This window comes from Callospermophilus lateralis, unplaced genomic scaffold (assembly GCF_048772815.1).
Source record: "Callospermophilus lateralis isolate mCalLat2 unplaced genomic scaffold, mCalLat2.hap1 Scaffold_6006, whole genome shotgun sequence".
NCBI classification, from domain to species: Eukaryota; Metazoa; Chordata; class Mammalia; order Rodentia; family Sciuridae; genus Callospermophilus; species Callospermophilus lateralis.
Genome location: NW_027514587.1, coordinates 59,988 through 68,650, shown reverse-complemented (window position 1 = coordinate 68,650; position 8,663 = coordinate 59,988). Strand labels below are relative to the sequence as shown.

Sequence of the window (8,663 nt, the reverse complement as noted above, 5' to 3'; positions counted from 1 at the left end):
TTTGAGGGCAGTATAGGAGTTACTTATTATTATTATTATTATTTTTTGCCATGTTTTACTTTTGAAGTGTGTCCATCAATGTGCCTTTATATACCACACTACTACTGGCAGGTTTGGTAGCTATTTTTTTTTAATTTCACTTGGATCAAATAGTTTTGATAGACAGAAATAGAATCTGAACCATTATTTCCTTCCTTAACAGCTAATGTCAATTTTCAGACTTGATTGCTTTTCACTTGGGCAGTTTAGAAGATATGGCCTGTTTTTTTTGTTTGTTTTTTTTTTTTCCATGAGTTTTCTCTTAGTCCCATTCATATGTGTGGGGTGTGTGTGTGTGTATGCACGTGCAGGACCAACCTTCAGGCTTATGGCTTTTGGGACATATTCTTAGCTACAAAATAGAGTAATCACCAATGTGACTACAGTTTACCCCACTTCTTGGTCACTGACACCTGACGTGTCTCAACAGTCCGGTGCTCAGCTTGTAAGACATCACCAGGCCTCAAGGATCGGAGCACAGAGGCCCGTGCTTGCTGTATGGCAATGCCCAGGGCATTCCTTGCCCAATGGGAAGCTGGGTGCACAGGCCTGGGTCTGTGCCTAAGGGGAAGTGGGGTTCTTCCTTTTCTCCCATTACTGTATGTGCCTCTCCATTCAGTGAACCCAAATGGAAGGACATTCTTTTTAAACCTCAGGGTTGGGCCTGAATGATTACTTTGCACACGTGCCTTCTTGGTGCCAAATGTGTACTCCAATTGTGGCATTAACGTTGACATCCCTGTGGGTTCAAGCCACGTGTTTCTGACAAGCTGCAGGAAGCAATGATAATTTTGGCTTTTTCTGGGTTTTGTCGTCGGATAATGAAAAGCTTTTGTAAAACAGCTGAGTGTCAATATGAGTTCTATGGCTTCAATCTCCTTTAAAAATAAAATTCTTAAGGGTCCAAAACAAAGGAGAGGGGGGCAAATTAAAAAAAAAAAGAAAAAAAAGAAAAAAAAAGAAAAGAAAGAAAATCAAACCAAAAGAAAAAAAAATTGCTGATATTGCCACAAATCATTAGAAATCTCCTGACATGCTGAAACCAAATGGCCATAAGTTCAAAACAAATCAATGACTTGTTTTCAATTTTTTGTGGTTTCCTTCTGCTCCTTCTGCCCCTTTGCCGTCCGATTGGTGATGTTATTCAAACACGACCGAATCCCTGCCAAGTGCAGGACCCGGCTGCCTCTTTCATCTCCTCATCGTCGCTCTCGGGGGGCTTTTCCGTGCGTCTCTTTTTGAGGGGCAGCGTGTCGCTGGGGACCTTCCTGGCCTTGGCGAAGTGCTGGCGCTTCTTGTGCTGGGATGCGTACCCGCTGTCCCCCAGGGCATCCTTGGCCTCCTTCTGGCTGGGCTTCCTGTCGTCCTCCTCCGTTTCGCTGTGGCTCTCGTGGCTCTGGAAGCTGCCCTCACTGCCCTCGCTGCCCTCCTGGCTCCCCTTGGTGGCAAACTCGTAGTGGTCGTCGGCCGAGGAGGAGGAGGAGGAGACGGAGTCGCTGGTGGGCGAGGTGCTCTGGGCATTGGAGGACTTGGCACTGCTATAGTTGTGATCCTCCTTGGGGTCTCCGCTGACCACGGGGGAGCCGCACGACAGCTCACTCTCAGTCCGCATCCGGCAACTGGTGATGCCCTTCCTCATGGCTGCCGTCATTCCAATGGGAGTGATTGGCAATGGCCGCACGCCAGGAAACAGCCCTCGGCTCAGAACCCGTGCTCCGTTTTGTATCACTCCTGGAGAAACTTGCAGAAGGGCTCCGTTTCTCTTGAAGAAGGTACTGCCCGGCCAGATGGGTGGACCTGATGTGCTTTGATATGCCTGAGGAGAGGTGGGAGGTGGGTGGTAAGGTGTCTTTTTCAAAGCCTGAATTAGATTTTGTCTATACTCTGGGTCTATGCACCATAACGACCCTTTCCCAATACTCTGACTCCTCTCTTTGTCCACTTTCTTAAAACACTTATTCAATGACAAATTATGTCTCACTGAGTTTTTCCACCCAGTAGGTGCATTCGCAAAATACGGAAAATGTTCCAAGATCCAGTTGTAGAAATCCTTCACTGGCAGGCGCTTGGTTGGAGAGTCCTCCATGGCCATAAATATGAGGCAGCTAAAAGAGTAGGGGGGCTTGCAGTTGGGGTTCTGCCTGGCATCATAGGGCATGTCAGAGTGCGCTGGGGATGGAGGGGTGTCGTCGTCCAGGTCCTGTACGGGGCTGACACTCCTGAGGACCGACTCCCCAAAGCTCTTCAGCAAGTTCTTGCTCTCATGCAGCCAGTTCAGGTTGGTCAGCTCTTCATCTTCCATGGTCCCCTCTTCTAATCTGATGTCAGGCAGAGAAAAGTCGAGGTCATCGTCTTCCTGAAGGGCCTTGGAGAAACCACTGCCCCGGTAACACTGACTCAGTCCACTGGACACACTAATTCCTGAGCTTTCTGGCTTCTTACTGGCAGGCATAACTGGACCCATTTACGTGAAGGCTCCTGGCCGGAGCGGGGCACGGGGGCGCGGGGGCGCCGCTGCCCTTCAGCGGAGCCGACAACCTTTCGCGGGCGCCCAGCGGGCATCGCTTGGTGGCCCCGTTAAGGGCGCGGCGCAGCGAGCCCTGGGCGGCGGGCGGCGGGGGGCGGCCGCGGGGTGCGGGCGGCAGGGGCGCGGGTGTCGCGGCGCGGCATGGGACCTGCGGCGTCCGCCTGGCGCGCCGCGCGTCCTCCCGCTGGCCCCGCCGCTCTCCCCGCCCCGTCCCGCCTCCCGCTCGCCTCCCCCGCGGCGCGTCGGGCCGGGGCGCGCCGAGCGGCCTCATCCTCCTTGATATAGTTTTATGCTTGAGATGATGCTGAAGGTGGGCCATCTACTTAGTAACTTTTTGTGCTCTTCACTTAAATTTTCTGATTCAGAGTTCTTTTCAACAAAATGGAACTAATATATGCAGTACAAAGATATTATGATCATCAAATTAGAAAATAAATGGAAAATTTTAGTTGGCATATTTCAGTTGTAAGAAAATAAACCCGAGCCTGACTACCTTAAATAAGAAAGGGAAATTACAACTAGCGGGTGAAGCTGTCTCATGGAATTCAAGGACAGGAAATCTCCCAGGTTTGGGGAACAGCTGGAACTAGGAACTTCAACACCACCAGAATTCTCTCCATGTTCTTTGAGCCTAATTGCCTTTCCATGGGTATTGCATTCGTTTCTCCCCTTTTTATGCAAAAATGTTACTTCTGTTTCTCTGGTACATGTTCAGAAAACATGGTAACTAATGTATACAAATTTTTATTATATCTCCCCTGGATATTGGAGCCCTAAGGATTTTTTTCAGTCTAAAAAATAGGAACAAAGGAATCTGTTTTGATTTTTATGCAAACCTGCATCAACCAACTATGAGCAGGGGTCAGAACAATGCTGCAAACTTGTGCTTTCCCTATGGTTGCTATGAGGCTGACTGATGGCGGGAATAAGGAAGATGTGGATTATTTCTCAACAAAGCACAGATTTGTGCAGATGAAACAAAATATGACTAGATAGACAATGGTGGACCATATCAATGGACGATATTGATATGATCATAGTGAAAATAATTGCTTATTATAACAGAATACAATATAATCTTTATCTTCTAGGCCCTGAACTTTCCTGGATTATTTTCTTTTTCATCTCAAAGTAAAGGAACCTCCCCAAAGCTTTCTTTTTTTCTATTTTATGTTTCACTGTGGAGTTTCAAAACTGACATTCCCTGCTATTGAATTGACTGTTCCCACAATTCCTCTCTCTCTCTCTCTCTCTCTCTCTCACACACACACATTCCCCCAAAACACACATGTATACCCCCAGACACTTTTCTGTATTCTATTCTGATTAAAAGGCTCCTTTTCACATCTGTCGACCACTGGCTAGGGGTGCCCTTGGAGCTCCTCCTTGCTAAGAAATGCCAAATTATCCATAAGGGTAATAAGATTATGCTGCCTCACTGGCCAGCAGGGGATCCCAAGAATTGTGCTGTTTGCTTCCTTAATTAAAAATTTAAATAAATTGTAGATATTAAGTGTAATTCTGAAGAAATAAGTATAAATTCAAGGTATTTTTGCATAGAAGTTCTTAATTAAACCTATCACTTCTTAAGTATACTAAGCTCATTCCCTCCTGTAAGCCCTTGGAATCTGTGTGGATTTCGACTGGCATACTCTCCCCTGAAGTTGGGCACAGCTCCCTCCATCAGGCCCTCAGGTCTGTGCTCCATTCTTATACCCTCAGAGACAGTTCTTGGTTAGGGAGCACTTCTTGCCCGTCCTGTTGTTTTTTCTTTATGGGACTTCCCCTGTAGAATATAAATTCTATCAGGGCCATGTAGTCTGTTTAATCACTATAACCCCAGCATTTAGGACAAGTCTAGACACATAGTAACATTCAAAACATTTTTTTTTAAATGTAAAAGTAAATTTGAGTTTTTCAGAAACAATGTAAAAAATCCTGATGATATAGACAAATGACTTGATCTCAAATAGGTTTTGCAATAGGTGTCATATCATGTTTAAGAACTGAAAGAGAGCAACCCCTGATAATGCACCATTTTCCTTTGACACAGCACGTGCAATAAAAGCTAGTTTAATGGAGCCTCACTGGGACTCTCTAGTAAGTGTTCAAAGGAATTGGATTGGTATGTGGGCCTTTGAGTCACAGAAATCTGTGTCCCAAGCGGAGGCCCCATCAAGAGCAGGACCATGACCAGTTACCTAACTTATCTGTTGATTTCCTGAAATGGGAGTTATAATATCTATATCAGAGATGAGTTGCAAGTCCTAACTAAACTGGAAGATGTAAAGTGGTTAACCCAGAAAATGGTCTAAGAAAGGACTTCAAAATTATAAACTGTTACTAATATCCCAGGGATGAACTAGAGACCCAAGACTGCTTGCTTTCTCAATGAGTTCTAAGATGGATGTGATAGGCCTCAGAAAAAAGTAGAGGCCAAGGCAAGAAAATAGGAGAGGACAGAAAAAGTTCCTTCTAACCTAGTCATGACCAGGAAAGTACAATGGGATAAAACATTTGTCATGTTATCTCAAAGGCCAAGATGAACATGTCTCCTATTTTGGATTGTTTACAGTTTGCCTATACAGGGACTTTATGCAAATTAGAAAAGGTTACTTTCTCTAGGAAAGTAATTAGAAAAATCTTATCTTACAGTGGGACCACTTTAAGGAACAGGGAGCAAAGTCTCATAGCTTGACAAGCAGAGTCTAAATTTCAGCCCAGGGATGCCTTGTGTGATGTGCAATCCTGGAGGCTTGCTCAGAGCTGGCATTGATTGCCCCATGGGCCCAGCCTATAAGATACATTGCCATATTCCAGAAAGCCATTTACTTAAGTGCTTCTGAAAGGTTAGGGTATGCAGGGAAATGTAGAAACAAAAATTGTGAGGTTATTCCTCCGCCAATCTTGTTTTCAACAGTTTCTTCTTAGATGGAGGCTCCAGAATTTGTTATGGAGAGAAGCTGCACTTTGTTTCAACAGATAGTTTTTTCCTCGAAACCTGCAGAGAACAAAGCCTTTCCTTCCTCTCAGATTATGCAGACCTATATTTATTCTGCATTATTTCTTCTTCCATACAAGAGGGGAGGCCTTGGTTGGGATATGGTGTTTACCTTCTGGATGCTTTTTGATTTTCTTGTAATCATTTCTACCTTCCCTAGATCTGCACCTGTAGGTTAAGGGAGTGATTTAGGAGCACAGAAATTTGAGTTCCACTTTAGCTATTCAGCCAGGAAATTTTAACTAAATTGGGATAAGAAGAGCTTCTGCTTCTGCATATCTGCTACCACTTTTTGATGTCTTTGGGGAATTTGGCAAAGATCTTGTCTAATTTTCTGCAACTCAGGTTTGTCATGATGTGTAATGCTTCTACTTCTGCTCAGCAAACTTTATGCATGAAGTTGTCAACTATACCCAGCGTTCACTATCTGGCTGAAGGTCTAGGTTCTCCTTTGTTTGTTTGTTTTTCCTACCCAATCCACCACTTTTTTCTCTCTTCTTCAGGTAACTCTTTTCTAGGCAGCCTAGTCTATTCATTGCCAACTTCTTTGGCAAATTATTTAATTTATTCTTTTTTGTAAAAAAATACAGCAAATAATACACAAATATTAGATGTGAGCAAGATCTAAAAGATTAGAGAGCCTGTGTGGTTGAGACAGGCTGGTTGCTAACCAAACTGTTTTTATCTTCATAGCTCACTTCCTTGCATCTAATTCACTCTACATGAAGCATCTTACAGGCAGTGGTATTGAGGAGTGGGTGTTTCCTCCATTTCTTTTTTCTTCTCCCATCTGCCTGCTATAGGATGACAGGGTTGTTTCCAAATCATGTGGGGAACATGGTGGAATCACAACTGCGGTTCGCCTTGATCTCTTGAGTCTCCAGCTGGTTGAGAAAAGCTGCTCAAGAGAGCTACACCATCATGGTCAACAACGTTAGACATTTCATGTAGGATGCAGGAAAAATTAACTTTTTTTCATAAGACTCTGAGACATGGGGACAATGTCTACCAAAATAGCCTATTTTACATATTGCAAGTAATTTCAAGATTAAGAAGGTGAAGCCATGCTATATTTTAGGCTATTATCCTTAATTTATGGAGAAAAATGTAATCCTGACCCATAGAATTGATGAAAAATATCAGTAAAAACAGATTAATATAGAATAATGCAGGTGCTCTCAAACTCATCTGAGCATTAGTATTTCACAGGTAACTTCAAAAATAAGGACACCTATATCTCTCCACAGATCCATTAAATTAGATTTATAGATTAAGATTTGACATACAGACCTATGTAAGCATTAAAAAATAAATAAATTCCTAAATGAATCTACTATGCATCTGGGATTGACCACTGCATTTGATGGTCTTCAAAATCAAGTGGCGCATGGCAGAAACAGATGCCTCTGGAGTGAAGCAGGTGTACAGAGGGACTTTGCCTCTTACCTCTTACCTACCACACCCATACCAGTACTCCTGTGTCAACAACATTCCATGGAGTCTCACTAATGCTCCTTATTGGGAGAAAAACATGCTTAACATAAGTTTCACCTTTTATTTTTGGCTTAAGAGAATTACAATCTGGTGACAAAGAGAACAAACCATCAGCCTCTGACAAAGGTTGAGACTTCAGGGTGACACACTGAAATGTGAAACTGATGTAATTTCCAAGAACACCAGTTGTCAAGGTAACACACGGGTGGAGAAGGAATAAAGAAAAAAAGAAAGAAAGTAATCATGAAAATAAGAACAATCAGACCTAAAAGAAAAATATATCCTCATGGATAGAAGGAAATTCTTCACAACTTCTCCATTTCTTATTACTCCCTAAAAATACTTAGTTTCCTGGTGATTCAGGTGGCTAAAGTGAGAGGATCACAAGTTTAAGGCCCACAACTTAAAATGAAAAATAAAAAGAGCTCAGGATGTTACTTATCAGTAAAGTGTCCCTGTGTTCAATTCCCAGAATAAAAAAAAATAATAGTGACTTAATAAAACAAGTACTGAAAAACAAGAGAAAAAGATAGAGAAGGATATAGAAACAATCTTATAAACATTGCAGATCTGGGTGGTAAGTTCAATCTAAGACCAAAAATAACAAGTGAGTGTAAACAATAAGGGCCCAAATCTATGCACTGAATGAACAACAGAAAGGAAAGATTTAAGCTCATCAGAAAATAAGTATGTAAAAGAGGAAAAAATGTATTGATAAATAGACTCCAATGTAGGGGTAATTGGAGCATTTGATTAAATACAAAAATATTTTTTCAAATATAGAATAAAACATCCTAAAATTTAAAAAAACTTCATACAAATATTGAAAAATTATTAAATCCTCCATGAAATTTTGAGATCCAACATTAAAACAAACTATCCATACTCGTGAAGGGATAGAACTCCTCCAAATTCTGTGAAATCAGTGTCACCTCATACCAAAATCGGATAAGGACACATAAAGGAAAGAAAACTATACAATATCCCTGATGAACTTTGATGTAGAAATACTTAATAAAATATTAGCAAATCATATTAAGCAACTTAAACAAAATAAATAAAATAAATATTAAGCAACACAAATAAAATATTAACAACATCATATTAAGAAGATTGTACTCTATGACCAAGTTGGTTTTACTCCAGAGATGCAAGGATGGTTGAGTATATGGGAAACAATTAATGTAATTCATCACATAAGTGGATTCAAGGACAAAAATCATTTAGTCATCTCAATACATGCAGAGAAGGCCTGTGACAAAATTCAGCACCCATGATAAAAACATTGATGAAACTAAGGATGGAAGGAATCTACCTCAACATTGTGTAGGCTATATATGAAAAACACAAAACCAACTTCATAGTATATTGAAAACTGAAAGCATTTTCTTTAAAAGCCGGGACAAGACAAGGATGTCTACTCTCACTATTCCTGTTTACTATTGTGCTAGAAATTCTACCCAGAGCCATTAGGCAAGAGAATAAGATAAAAGGGATTTAAACAGGAAAGGAAGAAATCAAATTATTATTGTTTGCAGATGGTATGATCCTATGCCTTGAATATCCAATGAAATCCACCAAAAGACTGCTAGGACAGATAAA

At 41.7% G+C, this 8,663-nt stretch overlaps 1 pseudogene; it reads right to left on the bottom strand.

The window, feature by feature from the left end:
* Positions 1-1,183: 1,183 nt before the first annotated feature.
* On the bottom strand, positions 1,184-2,503 carry LOC143640729 (forkhead box protein N3 pseudogene; annotated as a pseudogene).
* Positions 2,504-8,663: the final 6,160 nt, after the last annotated feature.